This window comes from Aricia agestis, chromosome 1 (assembly GCF_905147365.1).
Source record: "Aricia agestis chromosome 1, ilAriAges1.1, whole genome shotgun sequence".
Taxonomy (NCBI): Eukaryota; Metazoa; Arthropoda; class Insecta; order Lepidoptera; family Lycaenidae; genus Aricia; species Aricia agestis.
Genome location: NC_056406.1, coordinates 2,796,813 through 2,817,665, shown reverse-complemented (window position 1 = coordinate 2,817,665; position 20,853 = coordinate 2,796,813). Strand labels below are relative to the sequence as shown.

The 20,853-nt window shown below is 34.5% G+C and overlaps 1 protein-coding gene and 1 long non-coding RNA gene across 4 annotated transcripts in view; one reads left to right on the top strand and one right to left on the bottom strand.

The window, feature by feature from the left end:
* Positions 1-20,853, bottom strand: part of LOC121725930 (snake venom 5'-nucleotidase) — a 196,135-nt gene that overhangs the window by 94,822 nt on the left and 80,460 nt on the right. The gene's annotated exons all lie outside the window — the stretch shown is intronic.
* Positions 16,225-16,599, top strand: LOC121726024. Its single transcript, XR_006035477.1, has 3 exons — positions 16,225-16,279; positions 16,396-16,425; positions 16,499-16,599. It is a non-coding gene; the product is annotated as an uncharacterized LOC121726024 (long non-coding RNA).

Here is a 20,853-nt window from a genome sequence, read left to right as displayed (position 1 = left end):
AAATGGAACTACGAAACGGATTTTTTTATTTTAAAGCTTAAAAATTTTGAAATGTTGTCAATTCATATTTTTAATTTAAGCTTGTGGACAATGGTTTATATATTCTATACGTCACGTCACTTTCCACTTACGTGACGTGTCCTACTTTATTTGTTACTGTTTTTTATTCATATTTTAATTTTTTATCAGTTTATTAAGAAAGTTGCGATAGTAAATTAAGAAGAAAAAGGCCCAGTTACCCCGCGACCACCGTGCGGACTGGTCCACGCGTTATCGCTGCCCGACCTACGCACAACTCGCGCCTATAGTACTACCTATCACACTTATTATCGCGGGTGCTCCTGCCTGCAGGAGCACCAAATTAAATATGGAGAACATTACTAGTACACCTACTGTGAGTTATGCCAATGTAACCTCTAAAATCATGTACCCAAAGAAGGACCAAGCCATAGTTATTGATTCCATTGATGGATTAATGTTGAGAGACTATCTTATTTCGTTATCTACAGTTACAAAGTCATGAAACTGTTGACGAACTCGTGGAAGTGACCAAAAAAGTGAAAAATTAAGGACCATGTCTTGGAAATTCGACCTTTGATATCAAGAAATAAGCGTATTGTTTTGTCCAACGTCTGCCCTATAATTCCCCACGAAATTCTTATAGAAAAGTTTAATGAAATTAATGTTAAAATATTGAGTCCTATTACGTTCATGAAAGTTGGTATCCTGGACGCTGGGTTTTCCCAAATCATGAGTTTCAGACGTCAATTATATGTTTTTCCGGAGGACGAGAAAAAACTTCCCGAATCACTACAAATTCAATATGAAGATACGAACTATTGGATTTACATTTCTAACGAATCTATGAAGTGTTTTGTATGTAACACTATGGGACATTTAACAAAAACTTGTCTTCAAATTGCTCAAACTGCAGCTGTAAAAATTCAAAACAATACACAGGTTATTAGTGATGACACTATCCCCTTTTTAGAAGATACCTCAAAACCCCAGTCGCAAATATTGAATTTCCCTTCGACTATATTGGACCAGAATAAGGGTATAAAGAGAATACACTCAAATACGACCTCGGAACCTTCGCAATCGGAGTGGAACCCAGTCGATACGAATATGGAATTAAATATACCACTGAGTGGTAGAGAAGTAACTACCAAGAAAGCGCTGAAGAAGAAAAAGAAGACCTTGGACAATCGATCGGAAGAACAGGTATGGAATGATGTGACAAATGAATTTATGGAATTAACTAGTAAAATACCCTCCCCCTTTTAAATTTCCCTTAACTTTGGACGAATTTAGTAATCTTCTAAACGAAACCCGCAGTAAACAAAATATTCGAGACGTTATACAAGACTATACTGATAATACGGATGATTAACACTCTCCCTGCCATGGGATCCGCCGGCGGCCCCCAATAATTCTTGTGCAGCAAGCCAATGCACTTTTGTAACTTTTGTGTCAGGAGGCCCTGGGGTCCGCCGGTAGCCCCCAATATTTTTCTTTCAGCGCGCCAAACACAAATTGCATAGTTTTAATTTTGTTGCTGGCATTTTGAAGATACCTTTTTTGCCGGGACATCACGCACAGATAAGTTGATCAAAATAAGGCGTTTGGTTCAGTTGATCACAGCCAAATACCAACATTTTAAGACTCAGACGAATACCTGACAGTCGATGAGACCATGGTTGCGTTCCGTGGACGTATCAGTTTTATGCAATATATACCAGGCAAAAGACACAAATACGGTATCAAACTTTTTAAAATATGTGGAGACGATGGTTATACGTTAGATTTAATTGTATACGAAGGAAAAAAAGGACCTGACCACCAGCAGAATCCAAAAACGTGGTGATGGAACTGAGCACTAAGTTCTTAGATGCTGGTCGAACCATCATCACCGACAACTATTATACTAGCATAGATTTGGCCGAATCTCTATTACAACATTCCACGCATTTGATTGGCACAATCAGAAAAAACCGGAAAGGGTTACCCAAGAATGTAATACGCGAGAAGTTGAAGAAGGGAAAATTGGTTGCGATGGAAAACGAAAAAGGGATTTTAATCTTTAAATGGAAGGATAAGCGAGATGTCTTGGCCTTGTCTACTAAACATAAAGTAGGATTTGTCACTGTTTCAAGCAAGCGTAACAAAAATAAATTTTCTCTGAAACCTACAGCAATTGCAGACAATAATAAACACAAATGTTCAATTGACCTTTCTGATCAGATGGGAAGCTACTGTAACCCATCACGACGTAGCATTCGTTGGTTCCAAAAACTTGCAGTCGAATTGATATTGAACACATCCGTCATAAATGCTTATCTTGTTTACACGGCACATAAAAGAATAAAATCCAAACGCTACACTATAACAAAATTCAAAGAACAACTAAGCTTACAGTTACTGGGTTTACTTCAAGAAAGCACCAACGTTGCAGAGGATTGCGAAGCAGTTGGCCATAAGTTTGGGAAAAATCCTATTGCTGACCATCGTAATCGGATTGTAGGATATGCCTTAACGTATTTACTCAATTCGCATTGAATTGTCAAAATATACGAATAATTATAATCGTCCTTCTCCAGAGGTCCTACAATGTCAAGAAAAACTTTTTCCATAGAAGAATTAGCTGTAGTCGTAATTACCATTGGCTCCTTAACACGATGAGAGCTATGTTTTTGTTTTTGACATTTATCGCACTTACTAATAAATTTTTTAACGTCATTCTCTAGACCAGGCCAAAAGTAATATTTTTTTATATTTTTATACATTCGTCTTATTCCAGCGTGGCCACTCGTTGGAAGAAGATGAAAATCATTCAATATTACCTTCTGGTCGTCTTTATCGTCAATTATTTCTACGTCATTTAAAATATACAATCGCGGACCGGTCCAATCTTTTTGTATCTTTATCTCGTTAGCTAACTTTTCTATAAACTCGTCATATATTTTACTTTTACATCTTATAAAAATTAATTCGTGCACATTTATTTTTTCACAAAAGTTTCTTAGTTCCCTCACAAAAGTGGCTGGCCTCAGTTGTGATCGGGCGACTGGATTTATATATAAACACATTCTTTTTGACGAGTAACAAAATATATCATTTTCAATATCTATATCTTTTAATTTGCGTAAGTTCTTCAATTTACAATAGTCAATAAATTTAAGTTCAACAGATATTCCCGGTTTACTATAAATTTCTACGACTCTCGGTTGCGCAGGCCGATCGTCAGTAGGTACCATAGCACTCGGAGAACTCTGAGTCTGAGTAGCTTTCCTATACTGAGCTCGCGTCATAACCGTGATGATGCTCTCGTGCATCGCTTTTAAGTCATCCGACGTAATTGGTAAACGTGACATCGCATCGGCTGCAATATTTTCGGAACCCTTAACATATTCTACTGTGAAATTATAATCCTCGAGTAAAAGTCTAAATTTTGTAAGTCGACTGGACGGATCTTTCATCCCGAATAAATATATTAACGGCTTGTGATCCGTTTGTATTATAAACGGCCTACCATACAAATATGGACGAAAATGCTAAACTGCCCACACTATCGCCAAAAGCTCCTTCTCTATCGTGGGATAATTAAGTTTAGATTTATTTAAATTTCTACTTGCGAAAGCAATCGGTTTACTATTGGAATTACACAAAACGGCACCTAGTGAATATTGAGGGGCATCAGTCTGTAATATGAATTTATGATCTACGGAAAAATTTGGATATTCGAGAATATCCAAATTCTCTCTTCTTCTCTCAATATAAAAAATTAGTTAACTGCGTAAGGGGGTATGCAATCATTGCAAAATTTTTGATAAACTTTCGATAATAATTTGCAAACGCTACAAATCTAATTGACTCTTTCAAATTATTTGGAGTTGGCGATTTACTTAAAACTTTATTTTTTTCTGGATCAGGCAAAATACCTCCACTGGAAATAGTGTGTCCTAGATACAAAATCTCTTTTCTCAAAAAGTTACATTTATGGGGATTAAGTTTTAAATTTACTTTACGTAATCTTGCAAATACATCTATTAAATTTTTCGTATGATTTTCTAATGAATTGCCAAAAACTACCAAATCGTCCAAATAAATTAAGCATTTTTCATATGTTAAGCCGGACATTGCAACAGTCATCATTTTTGAAAAAGCAGCTGGACTAGTCTTTAGTCCCATGGGCATCCTCGTCATTTGATACTGTCCCGAAAGAGAACTAGTTTTACTTTTATCTGAATCTGTAACTCCAAATTGTCCAGTACTAAGAGCTGTGTATTTTCGGCTACTAGGCTCAAGGTGACACTGATAGTAGCTATTTGAAAGATCGAGAGTAGAGAAGTAAACAGAACCTGAAAGAGAGTCTAAAATATCTGTTATGTTCGGGAGGGGGACTTTATCATCTTGTATATTATTATTTAACTTCCTATAATCTATGACTAATCGCCATTTTTTACTCGTAGTTCCTGAATTATCTAATTTTTTAGGAATTAATATTAGAGGTGATGACCAGTCTGACTGACACAGTTCTATTATACCATCCCGTAGCATGTCACTGATTTGTTGATTAAGCTCTAATTTTTGTGAGTATGGTATCCTATAAGGCTTACTGTAAATTGGCTGGGAATTCTCTTTTAAATAAATACGATGCTTATAAATATTTGTAGTCGTCAACTTGTCACCCGGTAATAAAAATATATCCGAAAATTTTGCACAAACATTCTCAATAATCTTTCTCTCTTCTAAATTTAAATGATTCAAGTGAAGCATATTCAATAACTTTTTAACACGATCGGATTTAAAATTTTTACAACGACTAAAATCACATAATTCGTAATCACTAATTTTCTCTATTTTCGGTTCAATATTTTCAAGACGTATCTCATCCTCGCTAGTATTTAATATTAACACTGGTATCATACCATTCGAGGGCTTAACTATAGTATTTGCTATAAATACTTCTTTTTGTTATTCCGATGAACACACAAGACATTCTTCCGTATATGTAGTCGGTATATAATGTATAGATTCCGATCTTGGCGGTAAAATATAATAACTACTTCTACTTTCAATCGTCTGGGAACAAAGCGGCAATACGATACTATTGTTATTCGACTTGTTATTTAAAGTTAATGTAGAGCATTTAAGGTTCAAAATAGCATTAAAGTTTATAAGAAAATCCTGTCCTATAATCGCATTCGCTTTGCATGGTAAAGTCTGGAAAACATAAAACTTATGTTGCATAAGAAATTCCTGAGAATTATGCATGTTACTAAGCGTCAAATGAACATATCCTATAGCTTGAATCGCACCGCCTAAAGCCTACCGTACCATACATGGGCACTTTCCAAGAGCACCACCCCCAACAACAAAAAGTGTTGTTATACACTATTTACAAACAGAAATTTTTGATTATAAAGAAATAATAGATCTTATAAACAGAGGTGTTATACCCCTAGAATGGAGAGTGATGGTAGCCGTTCCCAAAGTGCCGTTCCCATACTTACTATACTACATCAGGGAAAAGGAAAATTTCATTGAAATAAGCGGTATGGAAAGTAAAGCCAACGAAAACACGACGCAGGTGGTAAAAGACGTTGCCAGAGTGCTGAATCTCAACCCAGAGGATGTGGAGGAGGCAGAGAGGATTGGCAAGGAAAAAGAAGATGAACCAACCAAACCACGTATCATTCAAGTAAAACTACGTGATAGAAATGTTCGGGCAAACTGGATGGCGGCAAAGAAAAGTTTTTCTAACGGTAAGAACAGACTGACCAATAACTTAATTTACAACAACGGCAATAACAACTTAATCTATATCAACGAATCTCTCCCTAAATTCAAACTACAACTTTTATGGATGACGAGAAGCATGCTAAAACCAAAGGGCTATCAATACATATTATGGGTCCAAAACGGCAATATATTAGTTAAAAAGAATAGCGATGAAAAAAGGATCTACAACATAAAAACCGAACTTGAGCCACATGTGGAATAGTGCAAATAGCGCTCCGTGTACACACTACATGATTTTTTATATTTTTAAAATTCAATAATTTAGAAGAAGATATTTTTAGTGACTTTGACTACAAAAGATTATACACTGCAAAAAAGTTAAATGAAGAGTTAGTACATAGAGACAGGCACATTAATGTTATGCATTTAAATATAAGGTCACTCCGGAAAAATTATAATGAAATAATCATTTTAATGGAGGAGAGCGACTACTTAATAGATATACTTATATTGACCGAAATAAATATTAGAAGTGAAGAACTACCATATTACAGAATTTAAGGATATAATAATTACATATTGAGCAGAAAAAACAGTAGAGGAGGAGGTATATTAATATATTTTAAGGAAGAACTGACCCTTGATACCCAGGGGAGTAAAATTACAGGATTTTCGGAAACTATACATGGGCAATTATTCATAGAAGGAAGGAATAAATTAATACACATCATTGCTATATACAGACCGCCCCAGAAAAATAAATTATCGTTTATACACGAAATAGAGGCATTATTAAAGAATATACCAAAGTCAGAAAACATCATTCTAATTAGAGACATAAATACTAACATCTTAAACGACATAGAAAACTTAACTACAAAAAAAAATAAGGACACGCTGTGTGAACTAGGACTGCAGAACACTATACCGAGTTCAGAGGTAACACCAGAGGCGATCGTCGATGGGAGGGGCGAGACATCGTGCCTGGACCACGTGTGGGTGCGAGCGAGATGCCACGAACACCGACCTTTGTCCTTCGTCCTTGAAGTGCATGCATCGGATCACTACGCGGTGGGACTGTCTCTATTTATAGATAATATATTAGGCGTAATTTAAATACGAACAATATTGTTGTAAAAAAATGTTTTAAATGACAAATTGTTAAAGAAAAAAATTGATGATACCGATTGGAAGCAAATATATGAATTAACATGTCCGCTAAAGATTTACGACGGAATTTGTAATGTTTTTGATACATGTTATACGAGTAATGATAGTATGATCGATATCACTATAAATAAGAATAAACGAATACGACAGCTGTGGATAGATAAAAAATTATACGAAATGCTATCGCGTAGGGATTACTTATTTAAAATATGGAAATCGGAGCCTACGAGTATGACAAAAAGATTAGAATATACAAAATTTAGAAATAAAGTAAGTTAATATATATAGCCAAGAACAAGTATAGACAGTCCGAATTATTAAACTGTATAGGGGACTTTAGGAAAATATGGGAGAATAATAATTTTTGGTTGGGTGTAGAAAAAAATAGTTTGGATAATACTATCTTGAAGCATTTAGGAAAAAAAGATAGCACTATTAATTTATGTAATAACTTTACTCAAACATTTACCAAAGAAATTGAAAACATAAAAGAACTGAGTATATAAGTCCGTGTAATCTAAGTTTTAGGTTTAGAAAAACGAGTCCTACCTCAGTAGAAAAAGTAATAAATATGTTATCTAGCCGTAAGTCAGCGGGTGTAGATAGAATACGCGTTCAGGACATTAAGTATTTAAGAAAAGAAATGAGCTACATATTAGCTAAATTTATAAACTTGTGCCTACAGCAAAGCGTATACCCCGACAGATTAAAGTGTGCTATAATACGACCGATATACAAGTCTGGGAGCCATTTGGAATACGCGAACTATAGACCAATAGCTATCTTATCTGTAATCGATAAAATTGTCGAAAAATGGTCGTGGGCCAGGTTAGTACTTTCCTTGAAAGATACAGCGTGCTCAGTGAAGCTCAGCACGGCTTCAGGAGGAGCAGGAGCACGACGACGGCCTTGCTGAGTTTTACTGACTACGTCAACGAAGCCTTAAGACTCGGGTAAACAGGTGATAGCGCTTTTTATCGATTACAAAAAAGCCTTCGATACCTTAGACCATAATGTACTTTTGCAGGCGATGGATGAATGTGGCATACGTGGGCCGACTAGTATGTGTTTCAAAAGTTACTTGAGTGGTAGGAAAATAAGGACGGTGATAGATGGTGTGATCGGTGATGACGAGGACGTGAGCATGGGTGTGGCCACCGGGTCCGTGTACGGCCCCGTCGGATACACCATGCATGTGAATGGAGTGGTGAATGTGATAAGGAGGTGTATGGGATTTATGTATGCGGACGACATGTGTGTGGTATATGCCTCGAAAAAATATTCCAAAGGCTACAGAACATGTACAGGAAGATTTAGAAAATATAACTAAATGGGCACACGACAATGGAATCATCCTAAACCTAAAGAAAACTAAATGTATGCATCTACACTCCCCTCATAATCGGAAAGCTAAAACTAGAGATAGTGAAATAAAAATAATAGGACATTCATATGAATACCCTCACGTAAACAAATCGGGCTGCAACTGTGCTGCGATCTGTTACGTGGATAATTCTAAGTATCTAGGTCTTAAAATTGATAAACATTTTAATTGGGCACTTCACATAACTGACGTATGCAATAGATTAAGATCTGTACTCGGTAAATTTTAGCAGTTAAAATGGATACTAAACATACAGACTTTAAAAATGGTATACTATGCACTAGCAGACTCGTTGATAGGATATGGGCTGATTGTTAACGGGAGAACATTCGTAACATACTTAAACAGTATTAAAAAATTACAAATAAGTCTTTTGAAATATCTAGTTACCAAAAAAGAAAAATATGAGTGTAGTACAGAATATGAGAAGTTATTTAAAGTTTGTAAGATTTTACCGATAGACAAAAAGACTGAGTAACTAATAGGATTACAGTATTATTATGATAACAAATATAAGGAAACTGTAGAAAATAAATACAACACTAGACGAGTAAGAGAGCAAAGACTAAAAAAACCAAAGATATATAACTATTATGGCGAGAGGACGAATAAATACATAGTTCCTAAAATATTTAATAATTTAGATGTGTTAAGAATTGAAGAAAAGTTGTCACCACCATTAATTAAGAAGAGGTTAAAGAATGTCCTGATTACTTAATATTAAGTTTGTTATAAGAAGTATAATTTAGTGTTAGAATATTAGTTAAAACATACTATTTTTATATTTTCATTAATTTTTATATTTTTCTTATTTTCTTGTTTTGTAACTTAAAGATTAGAAGATAATTTTGTTTACTTATAGCATATTATATAACTTTATTGATGAGCGCATCTCGCCGTCAAACAATTAGTTTGGTGAGATTTAAAATGTAACAATAATATGTAGATTTTTTTATGAATAAATATATTGAAAAAAAAAACAAGTCCTTCAGGTACTTAGCACGGGGCCAGATTAACGTGGTGTGAAGCGTCCATAGATATTATTATTAATTTTCTGATGAAGATCTATCATAAAACATAAACACCTTGCAACTAATATATTAAACACTTGTATAATCATTAAAAACGCGTTTTGAAAAATATCTCAAAAGTTACAAAAGGTCACTTGGATTACTTCTGCTCTCAACTAGCCTAATAGTTTAGTTTTATTATTTTTTATTTTCAGGAGTGCTGTCTACAGATGCAACAATAACAGCCGAAGTAATGTCAAACATGGATAAATTATTTGACGCCGTAAACAGTGATACGGCTGATCTCCGAAGAAGTAAACCACTTTCCACAAATACGATGTCAATATGAGGTGATCAAATTAAACATTTTGAGGAAATGCGATTTCATTTTTTGAAAATTTTGAATTTGTGGGGTGCCGGAGCTCACCGCCTTCGAAAGATGGATGGATCTGGACCATGAATGGCTTTGTAAAAATATTTCATGTGCTTAAACAAAAACACAATGTTAGATCACTGGCAACTTGACGTCTCCAGCAGGATCCTCTGGAGAATTTGTTTGGCACTATTCGTGCAAATTGTGGTGCAAATTCCAACCCGATGTCTTATTTTTCTTATTTTCTTGTTTTGTAACTTAAAGATTAGAAGATAATTTTGTTTACGTATAACATATTATATAACTTTATTGATGAGCGCATCTCGCCGTCAAACAATTAGTTTGGTGAGATTTAAAATGTAACAATAATATGTGGATTTTTTTATGAATAAATATATTGAAAAAAAAAAAACAAGTCCTTCATGTACTTAGCACGGGGCCAGATTAACGTGGTGTGAAGCGTCCATAGTTACTATTATTAATTTTCTGATGAAGATCTATCATAAAACATAAACACCTTGCAACTAATATATTAAACACTTGTATAATCATTAAAAACGCGTTTTGAAAAATATCTCAAAAGTTACAAAAGGTCACTTGGATTACTTCTGCTCTCAACTAGCCTAATAGTTTAGTTTTATTATTTTTTATTTTCAGGAGTGCTGTCTACAGATGCAACAATAACAGCCGAAGTAATGTCAAACATGGATAAATTATTTAACGCCGTAAACAGTGATACGGCTGATCTCCGAAGAAGTAAACCACTTTCCACAAATACGATGTCAATATGAGGTGATCAAATTAAACATTTTGAGGAAATGCGATTTCATTTTTTGAAAATTTTGAATTTGTGGGGTGCCGGAGCTCACCGCCTTCGAAAGATGGATGGATCTGGACCATGAATGGCTTTGTAAAAATATTTCATGTGCTTAAACAAAAACACAATGTTAGATAACTGGCAACTTGACGTCTCCAGCAGGATCCTCTGGAGAATTTGTTTGGCACTATTCGTGCAAATTGTGGTGCAAATTCCAACCCGATGTCTTCAGAATTTATTGGTGGGCTGAAAACCACCATCATTTCAAATCTGGCCCAAGTCACCATAGATTGGAATGCAGCAGTGGAAATGATCGAACTTGAGCAACAGAAAACGTAAATATTATTATTTTATTTTGTAACTTAAATTACTAGTCATTTACCTTGTGATTTACAGTTCTTTTTTTGTAGGTTATTTGTAACGTAGAAAAAGAAAACATACCGTCGGAACCTACTAGTCCAGAAAAAAATACAATTGGTTTTGATAGTTTTGAAGAGAAAATATCATCACAGTATAGGGTTACTCCTGCTGTAGGAAGTGACGAAGTAATAGGAAATAGTCGTTCTTCTAGCTCAAGTTCGTCCAGCTCTAGTAGCTCTGGAAGTTCTAGATCTAGCAGTAATTCTAGTAGAAGCTCTTCTGACGATCAGCGACCATCTTTAGATGAAAACGCCGAACAACAGCCTAGTACTTCGAGAGCCAATGTTTCACCATCCTTAATGACAACAATTTGCAACGAGTCGCCATCAGTTAGACCCCGAACAGCGGTTAGTAATTACTCTATTTCTCCACTTCATTCGGGAGTAAGTGACGTAGACCTCAGTGATGACGATCCCACTTATAATCAAAATCAAAACCTTCGTCAACGTTCACCGAGCCCAGCAGATATAAATTCTAACAAACCAAGAAAACGTAAAGCAGATAAGAAGAAATGGATGCAAAACACGCAAAAAATTAAACGAAACTTGGGTCAAAGTTATATAGCTGTACATTCGAAGAAATTGGTCCCTGCACGTAGTATTAAACCACCTTGTGCCCAAAACTGTAGACTAAAATGCTCTGATCGAATAAATGATGCTAAGAAGTTGGACATATTTAATTCATTCTGGGCATTAGGAGATAGTTACAAAGAATGTATATTTTATCTAAAAGTACAAAGAATACACCTAAGTACAAGTATACCAATGCTGAGAACCCACGTAATCCAAACCACGCATTCTATTTTACAGTGGAAGATGATAAATTAAGGGTATGTCAAACGTTTTTTATTAATACTCTGGATATATCACATAAGATGATCCGAACCGTGCAGATGGACAGCAGAAACACTGGAGGTTTCATAAAGGATGATAAACGCGGCAAACATAAAAATCATAAAACTGCAAGTGATGAGGTTATTAATGACATTATCAACTTTATCAACTCCATACCTCGCATTGAGTCACACTACCTAAGAGCATCTACGTCTAGAGAGTACATTAGTAGTGGCAAAAGCATTGCAGAGCTCTTTAGAGATTTCGAAGTTTTGCAAAAGGACAGGTCTCGCCCTGCTGGACTCTATCACACGTTTTATGAAATATTTAACACAAAATTTAATTTAGGCTTTTATCAGCCCAAAAAAGATCAATGCGATCTTTGTCTACAGTTCCACAATTCTACTGAACCACAAAAGCAGCAACTGAGAGATAAATATAATACCCATTTAGAAGAAAAGGAATTAAGCAGAGAAGAAAAAAAGAACGATAGAAAGAACATTAATGAGTGCAATATTTGTGTTTGCTACGATGTACAAGCCATTATGCAAAGCCCGAATGGTGAAACTTCAGCATAAATCAAAACTTAACAGTTATAACTTCACTATTACTGAATTAAGTAAAATTCACGAGGATAGTGAGTCAACAATGGATATCTCTAAAAGCTGTTCATTGTTTTTTTTGGGATGAGACTCAAGCTAAAAGAGGCGCTACGGAGATAGGTAGCTGTGTTTTCAATTATTTACAGATGTTGTGTAAAGAAGCTGGGGGGAGGGAAATAAATATAACATTCATATCTGATAACTGTTGTGGCCAAAACAAGAATAAATATCTCACTTGTTTATACTTATATGCCAATATAAATAATTTATCATCAATAACTCACAAATATCTCATAAAAGGTCACACGCAAAATGAAGCTGATAATGTACATAGTTTGATTCAAAAGCAGATAACAAGCGATTTAAAAACTGGACCAATTTACTCGCCACTTCAGTACATGTCAGCAATCAAAAGAGCAAGGAAAACTGGTATTCCATTTAAAGTTCACAGTTTAACCCATAGTTATTTTTATGATCTTCAGAAATTACAAGAAAAATGGGGCTATAATTTTAATACCGATGAACAGAAAAATAATGTAGTATGGAATAGAATTAAAGCACTGAAATTTACCAAAGATGACCCATTTTCATTTTATTACAAGTCTTCATACAAGGATGATTTTAAGAAAGTTAATGTTCGTAATAAGAGGAAAAAGTTGCCAGATATTGAGGAAATAACCATGCAAAAGGCATACTTAGAGCCACTTCAGCTTAGTACTGCTAAAAAGAATGATCTCAAGGATCTTATTGATAAACAATTGATAGATCCATACTATGCTTCTTATTATAATGTCATGTTGTCTTAATTTTATGATTAATATTAAACTTGTTTTATTTCAGAGATAATTTGGTTAAGATCAGACTGATTACATTGTAAAAGTGTTACTTATTATGTTTTTGCTTATTTTGTAGAATGAATATTTTTGATATGGATAGTTTTCTGAAAAATATATGTTCTAGATTCCTATAACTGTTGTTGGTATAAATAAAACTTTTGATACTTATTTTATATTATTGAGAATAAATATTTTTTGAGTTTATAACTTTATTGCAATGTTCACCTATCTAATGTGTTAAAAATTAAAATATTCGAGATATTGTATACCTACAATGTTACTTACCTTTTTAATTTTGACTGATTATTAAAGTATTATTTTCGATTTATCTGATGTTTTATTTTTTAAATGGAAACAATTAATTCATATTTGCAGTTTTGTTTTATAATATAGGGTACTAACTACGATTAAAAACTAAAAAGTGACAGGCCTTTTACTAATACACCGGATCAAACTTAAATAGGTCTACATTACTGTAATATTTTTTTTGTACTATATGGGCCTAACTTGAAAGTGTTTTTTCGAATAATTATAATTTATAGAATTTCATAATTTTATTTATTTTTATTGATGGCTACTTATAGTATAGGTGTCGAAGAATAAATCTGAAGAAAATCGCATTTATAACTAAAATAATAAGCATTTTATTAGAAAAATAAGCTGGAATGTAACAATTCTGAATCTCACGAATTCCCAAAAAACTACTTTTTTGTTTTAAGCCTTTATATTACTAAGGGTGCGATACAGGCTAGCGGTAATAAGCACAGCCTCTTAAAAAGTGGTCTGCAACATTCCAAATACCAGGAGCCACAAATAGCTCGGACACATTTTTTTTGAACACGGAATGCTTTTTCGATATTCACTGAATTACCCCACAACAACAAGCCATACGAAAGGACCGAGGATACGTAGCCATGGTAAGCGGTTAGGGCTGCCTCAATACCTGCTGTTTGTCTAGTTTGCTGTTTGTAAGTCTATTACACACATGTTCGATGTGGACCTTCCAGTTACAGTTCTTGTCGAGCATGAAACCCAGAAATTTTACAGAGTTGACTTCTAAAATGTTTTTATTATCATATTGTATATTCAAATTTGTTTTTTTACTATTGTAGTTTTGAAATTGGAAAAGTTGAGTTTTAGTTATATTTAATTTTAAATTATTATTTTTAAGCCAGTTAATTATTTTTAATAATGTAGAATATAGTTCCGCTTCAAAAGAGTTCTTGTCCTTGCATTTTACAATGATTGTGGTGTCATCTGCAAATAGTATTGTTAGATATTTTGTTATATTTGGTAAGTCGTTTATATATAGTAGAAATAGGAAAGGCCCGATGAGACTCCTTTGAGGGACACAAAATGCATTTTTTCGCAACTTAGATCGAGTGGTAACTTTAATTTCATTAATTATTCTACTTATTTCAACACATTGGTATCTGTCAGACAAATAGGATTTTATCCAATTTTTAGCAATACCTCTGATGCCATATTTTTCTAATTTATGCAATAAGAGAGCATGATCGACAAGGTCAAACGCTTTGCTTATGTCGAGAAATATCGCAGCAACATGTGTCCTATCATTTAGGGTTTCTGTGACTGCTTTTATAAGATTGAAACACGCTAAGGTAGTGTTACTATTTTCCCGAAAGCCATATAGATTTTTTGTTAGTATATTATGACGGTATACAAAACTCTCAAGACGGATTAACATAACCTTTTCAAATAATTTAGAAAGGATTGGAATTAATGTCATCGGATGGTAGTTATTAGGGTTTGATCTGTCTCCATTTTTATAAAGTGGCTTAGCAACCGATGTTTTAATCTCAATCAAAAACGATAACCTTGCACACACAACCAAAGACCAAGCGTATACGCATCGCAATAAGATCCATTTTAGCTTAGCATAAAACTACTCGGGCGGATCTTCTCTATTTTTCATGTTTTTTTTTAAATATCTTTGGAAATAAATATTAAGAAACAAAATTGTTCGGTTAAAGAGATTTTAATATAGATTTACTAACAATTTATTCAAATAAAATGTATAATTATCCTAGTTTAATTATATTTTTAATACTTATATTTCGATGAAATAGATTTTTTTTGGAGGTGAGTTTGTAAATTAATTACAGCCAAAGTATTACGTTTTATTAAAATGTTTATGGTTTAAGGTATTTTAAATATTGTGCTTTATATCTCATATTTTTTAAACACTTCGTTATTATATTGGAACTAGGTAAACCGGGAGTCACGGAATAACAAATTGGGGTTTATCCTCGCCATAAATAGAATTTAATATTTAATATTAACTTTTTATGTAGTAGTGTTTTTCACATATTATGTGTAAAAAGATTTTGCACATAATATGTGAAAAATTAAGTAATCAACAACATCTGATCTGATTGATAATTATTATAGATATTCTGCTAATATAACTTGCCGATGAACAATACGTGAACTCTAGAAATGCATAATATTATGTTTCTCCAGTAGCTATAAATCTGAAACAACATTATGATCATTGTTCAGTAATGATTGCAAGAACAGGTGGAAATATATGAGAGATTCCTGTAACCACTCAAACGTCCGGGTGACTATAGTCGCCTAAAACTTTTTGGCGTCAACCGTTAAGGCGACTAGAGCAGCCCAGATGACTCGCTCCACTCAAACGTGTTTTTACCTGTGGTAGTGTTCAAGAGGTACACAAGTGTTTCGCTAGATGGTTCTTTATTAAATGACCCGTCGTTGGGTTGGTAAAACAGCAAAACGGGCGACACTGTCATTATGAAAAAAATTGTTTAGAAACACTTGAGTTTTGTGCATTGAAAAGTTTTGAAGTGTCTGTGAGTGCCGTCTTTAAAATGTAAGTAAAAATGTATTTGTTATACTATTGTATTAGGTGTTATATATTGAAATAATCCTGAAGAATCATTATTTTAGAATATCTACAAATTATAAGCATCCACAATCTAATAAGAGACTCGTTTTATAAGAACTTTGCCGTGCAATATATGTTACAACATAACTTGTTACTATTACAGACCTTCTTCCCAGAGAACCTGAGCCCTCAACATCGGGTGTGTCTCGTTCTGCTGGTTAGTTAGTTTATTATATTACTATCATATATATCATATTATATTCTTAGTATTTTCTCCTTCGAGTATCTTTTATTTTAGTGTATACTACATCTTACTTACTTTGTTTGTTACAGAACCCTGCCCTGCAGAAATATCATTTGAAGGTGAATAATGATGGTATGGTTGTTGACATAATAAGACTGTAAATGAGTTTGCTTACAAGCGTTTTTGTTACAGATGACGGAGAGTGGCCAGGTGGCGATATAGGTACGAATGAGGCCGATACAGTACCAAACTCGCCGTACAGCTCCCCTAGTCGATTGTCGACTAGTCTTAATTTAGAAAACGTTTTAAGGAGACCAATAAAAAAAAACGATGTATTATCGGCTCTTCTTCGGAATCTGAATAAATTTTTTTGTTTTCATATTCATTTAATTCAAAATTCAACCATTTATTTCAAAACAGGTATTTTCAAAACACTTTTTGAATGTCAAAATTACGAATGAGGAATCTGCGTGAAGATGTTAGTTTAGGAACTAACCCGGCGAGACGATACTAGTAAGAAACTCGCGCGGGTCCACCAAAAGGTGAGTAAAAACTCACCTTTTCAAAAAAGACGGAAAATAACATTGTATATAAATTAATAAAAAAAATTAAGCCCTTTATAAAAATACATGTCGGTCCTGTAAGTTTAACAATATATGTGAAACTAAAATAGTATTAAAAGTATTGACTCACCGCCATGAACAATTTGCATGCATGCAGCAAAACAATTGTTAATGGTTTTTTAATTTGAATTTGCTGTTTCACTTTTTTCTCCAAATGTTGGTGCAGAAGTGTCCATTTCATCTACCTCACTACCTATTACAGGGCTACCTTCAGTAATTGGTAATATAATAATATTATATAATTTACAGAAACGGGTCTTGTATATATGTATTATTATCTTAAAATATTTATTTCATTCTTTTTAGGTGTTGGCGACAAAAATTTTGAATCCGTTATGGATGAGTGGTTGCGACTGACTGACGATGTTTGTGACAGCGATGACGACATTATTGATGACAACGACTATCTCCTCCCGACTGTACAAGAGCGTAATGCTGGGACTGAACCCGCATGTGACAGTGAATTGACACCATTCCAAGCGGAAGTGTTACAGAGGTAAGATGCTATGAATGACCTTGCAATTCGTAACATTGTGCCCGACGACTGTTACACTTTCGCTTGGAGTAAGGACAGGACTGCTTTTTTGGGACAACGGGAAAAATTCACTTGTGCATCAGGGCCTACTTTTAATGTGACAGACCAGACTCGAGCTATCGACATATTTGATATGATGTTCGACGTGACTTTTATCGACCTACTTTGTACGGAGACCAACAGGTACGCAGAACAAAAGATTGCTTTGCTAAAATATTTATTTCATTCTTTTTAGGTGTTGGCGACAAAAATTTTGAATCCGTTATGGATGAGTAGTTGCGACTGACTGACGATGTTTGTGACAGCGATGACGACATTATTGATGACAACGACTATCTCCTCCCGACTGTACAAGAGCGTAATGCTGGGACTGAACCCGCATGTGACAGTGAATTGACACCATTCTAAGCGGAAGTGTTACAGAGGTAAGATGCTATGAATGACCTTGCAATTCGTAACATTGTGCCCGACGTCTGTTACACTTTCGCTTGGAGTAAGGACAGGACTGCTTTTTTGGGACAACGGGAAAAATTCACTTGTGCATCAGGGCCTACTTTTAATGTGACAGACCAGACTCGAGCTATCGACATATTTGATATGATGTTCGACGTGACTTTTATCGACCTACTTTGTACGGAGACCAACAGGTACGCAGAACAAAAGATTGCTTTGCTGCGAGAGCAAAACAAAGTAACTCCGCATTCTCGATTTAACCGTTGGTCTCCTACAAATAGGGACGAAATGACGACTTTCTTAGCGATCATAATTTTACAAGGTTTATACCCCTTACCGGAGGAAGAGGCGTACTTCAACTTCAACGGTTTTGGTACTATGCCCTACTTCGCTAAAATTATGTCGTATAACAAATTTTTATTACTCAAGACTTTTCTCCACTTTGTAGACAGCCAGACTTGCAAGGACAAGACTAGACTGAGTAAAATACGACCAGTACTTGACTACTTCAACAACAATTTTTCCAGCCTATACATATAGATGAATCGCTTTTGAAGTGGCATGGGCGATTAAATTTTGCCCAAAAAAATTCATCAAAGGCCGCACAAGTAGATGTAAAAACCTATGAACTTTGTGAATCATCTACTGGCTATCTCTGGAAGTTTTTCGTATATGCTGGAAAAGACAAACAAACCTCGACTACTGATGACACCGACGTACATAATACAGAGACAAATGACAGACCAGTCGAGGAGGCTTTTGACAGACTTGACGAAGATGCGACTAATGACAGACCTAATAATGACACATTGAGGAGTGGTGATCACGGAGACCGTCCCATTACCGCTACTGCGACAATCGTTTACGACTTAATCGAGCCACTACTTCACCGTGGGCACACTGTAATAATGGTCAATTTTTATAATAGTCCATTATTATTGCGGAGCTTGAAAAAATATAAGACAGACTGTTACGGGACACTTAGACTGAATCGGGAATTCGTTCCTGATACCGTCAAGACTTTGACAAAACCTGAACTTCGACAAGGTGAAGTAGTGGCTACATACTGTTCCGATTTAGCTATTATGGTAAGGCGAGACGTTAACATAGTTAGTATGATCTCTACATACCATAATCTTCAAATCGGGACTCAAGACAAGTACAACAGACTGACTTACAAACCAAACATTGTACTTGACTATAACAAGAGCATGGGAGGAATTGATAGGAAAGATCAATTCTTATCAGCTCAACCCTTAGAGCGACTTAAAAATAGGGTTTGTTATAAGAAACTTTTCCGCCGAATGTACAATGTCGGTATATTTAACTGCTTTGTGATATTTTCCAGTTTTCACCGAAAAATATCACATCGTCAGTTTCGTACCCAATGGGCATTGTCCAAAAAAAATCACATGTACTTTTTATATTTTTTTCGTTAAAATAGGGTATTTTAAGAATATAAATTAAATAATTTTGAAATTCATTGGCTAGTTTTTTCTCAATAAATTTTTAAAGTTTCGCTCTGACGTCATCATCGGCGGCCAATAATTGACCTCTGCAGTATGTTTTTTCCTTTCAATCTTATTTATAATGGCTGGTTCGTCAAATGCAAGTTCTCATTATGTGAAAGCTGATACGAGAAGCTTATCTAAAGTTCGAAACGTAATGTTGGTTGAATTTATTGCTAATTGAAGGTCAAACAAAGGTTAAACATATTTGTTCAAAAATATAAGTAACTAATGGGTATTTTTTTCGTTTATATACAGAAAAACGATCACTGACCTTATTCCTCGAAATGTTTTTGTAATGAGCAAAATTAAAAAAAAAAGGACAATCCCCATTGGCGGAAGACCTGATCAGAAGAAATAGACAAATTGACTTGACGACTGAATTCCGACGATTGAATAATAGGTCTAACACGACTGGACAGGTGATGACGACGTTTCTTAGACGTAATACGCGACACAAGACGCAGGCCAGACCGACCATTGACTCTAAACACTTCCCTATCCGTACGGGTTCGAAAAACACCTGTTGCTGGATTTGTCCAAAGAAGACCAGGACCATATGGAAGTGTGAGGAGTGCGACGTGAATTTATGCATAGAAGGCTGTTTCAAGGCTTATCACAAGCCTTGATTATTTTTTTTACATATTTACATAGGATTTACATTTTTTTTAAATTAATTTTTTTTAGGAAATTAATAAATAATATATACTTATAATAATATGTGTATCATTTACAAACATATTTTTATATGTACTAATAAATAAAAAAACAACCTATTCCTTAAACAAAATAATCCTAATAAAAATGTGCGAACCGACCCTTAGATGGTCGGCCATCTTGCTGTGATTTCGTCTTCAGCGGCGATATCAAATTCACGCAGGAATGGGTAATTTGTTTTCCTTTATTGTAATACACTCATCCCTCTGAGTAATTAAATATTGGTATAAAAAAAAAGCTTATATAATCTAGTTTATTAATATGTAAATAGTATTGAGGTATGTTACGAAATATTACGTAAAAACGTGTAATTATTTAATATTTTACGCAATTTTTACCTATGTAGTAAAGTTCCATATTTTTTTGTACTATTTACAGTTATAATTTACTTTTCACATATTTTGATTCCTTATAATATCAGCTTTATACAGGTATTTTTTAATTTGTCATAACATAAGTAGTTTAGTAGAAAATAGGCTTTATATCGATGACGGTATCTGGCGCTTGACCGCATTATTAAGTCAGCGCGCGCGTGGACGTTCAAGGGGTTGGCAGCTGTCAGACATGGACGTTTGAGTGGACAATAGATGCAAACATAAGAACAAATTGCCCACGGGTTCTTCAGCCACTTTAAAAACAACAAAGTGGATGCTATATGAGAGACTTTGTTTTTCAGAAAAAAAAAAACCCACAGAAAGAGCGAGTGTAGCA